General features: G+C 42.7%; 1 protein-coding gene across 1 annotated transcript in view; it reads left to right on the top strand.

Moving 5' to 3' along the window:
- Positions 1-1464: 1464 nt before the first annotated feature.
- pfn1 (profilin 1) overlaps positions 1465-1587 on the top strand; it is a 4800-nt gene continuing 4677 nt past the window's right edge. The window contains exon 1 of the mRNA XM_071902844.2: positions 1465-1587. This exon is cut by the window's right edge and continues 35 nt beyond it. The gene's annotated coding sequence lies outside the window, so the exon portion shown is untranslated.

The raw sequence follows: 1587 nt of genomic DNA on the forward strand, positions 1-1587 counted from the left end.
TCCTGGAGGGACTGGTGAACACAAGGAAGTGCGTGTTGGTGGCAGGTAAAGTGTTAAAACTCCCACTATAAACAGACAGTAGAGTCACAGTGAACAGTCAGTTAAATTCCCAGCTTGTACAAAATCTAATTAAAATTTTTAGCTAAAGTGTTTCTTATTTAACTATGACCATTACCTTAACCCAAACCTTAACTCAAACCGTTTTAGCTCCTAAACTGAACCGTTGGCCTTCAGCTGAAAATGTCCAGTTCACGATTTTGTCACAGAATCCAGTTCATGGTGGAAGAAAGATACTTTTCACGTAATTTGTGTAAAACCTGCGTTTCAGAGTTTGAGGTCATTTCAAGACTTTTCATGAGATCGTGCTGTTGCATCACAAAGTTCTGTAACCTGATTGGTCGACGTCTCTGTCACTCAAAAACAAGCCCCCCCCCCTCTCCTCTCCCAGCTGAAATCATTTGTCAGGAAGAACAGACAGACTTTACAGTTTCATCACCGGTCTGATGTGGTTTTATTCAGTAGAGTCAGAGAATTAAAAATGTGTTGTTTCATCTCAGTAGAGTCAGAGAACTGGTTCTGTTTTAAAGTTACGTAGTTTTATCTCAGTTGAGTCTGAGAATGTAAATCAACCCCGCCCTTGTTTTTACTTCCTAGTAGAGAGACATAGACAGAGAGAGAGAGAGAGAGAGAGAGAGAGAGAGTGCATCTTGTACTTTGTTCTGCTTCCTTGTGTTTGTTCTACGATTGATTATTGATCAGTTTGATCTCGTTCGGCTCTTTCTCTGTAAAGCGCTTTGAGACAGGATGAATGAATCTGAATGAAGTTGAACTTGAGACAGAGAGAGAGAGAGTGGTAGAGAGAGAGAGAGAGGTAGAGAGAGAGAGAGAGAGGAAATGTTAGAAAGTAAGCGTGAAAGAGAGACATTGAAAGAAAATAGAGAGAGAGAGTGGTAGAGAGAGAGAGAGAGAGAGAGAGGAAATGTTTGAAAGTAAGCGTGAAAGAGAGACATTGAAAGAAAATAGAGAGAGAGAGTGGTAGAGAGAGAGAGAGAGAGAGAGAGGAAATGTTTGAAAGTAAGCGTGAAAGAGAGACATTGAAAGAAAATAGAGAGAGAGAGAGAGAGTGTGGTAGAGAGAGAGACAGAGAGAGTGTGGTAGAGAGAGAGAGAGAGAGAGAGAGAGAGGGGAAATGTTTGAAAGTAAGCGTGAAAGAGAGACATTGAAAGAAAATAGAAAGAGAGAGGTAGAGAGAGAGAGTGTGGTAGAGAGAGAGAGAAAATGTTAGAAAGTAAGCGTGAAAGAGAGACATTGAAAGAAAATAGAGACAGAGAGAGAGAGAGAGAGAGTGGTAGAGAGAGAGAGAGAGAGAGAGAGAGAGTGTGGTAGAGAGAGAGAGAGAGAGAGAGTGTGTGGTAGAGAGAGAGAGAGAGAGAGAGAGAGAGAGAGAGTGTGGTAGAGAGAGAGAGAGAGAGTGGTAGAGAGACCTTGGCAGACAGGGAGCCGCCTGCAGGCTGGGTGGAGCCGCTCGACTATAAAACCCGACTCTTCTTCCTCTTCTCGTCAGTCGACTCCTCTCTTCCTCCTTTT

The sequence above is a fragment of the Centroberyx gerrardi genome, chromosome 23, assembly GCF_048128805.1.
Source record: "Centroberyx gerrardi isolate f3 chromosome 23, fCenGer3.hap1.cur.20231027, whole genome shotgun sequence".
In the NCBI taxonomy this organism is placed as follows: domain Eukaryota; kingdom Metazoa; phylum Chordata; class Actinopteri; order Beryciformes; family Berycidae; genus Centroberyx; species Centroberyx gerrardi.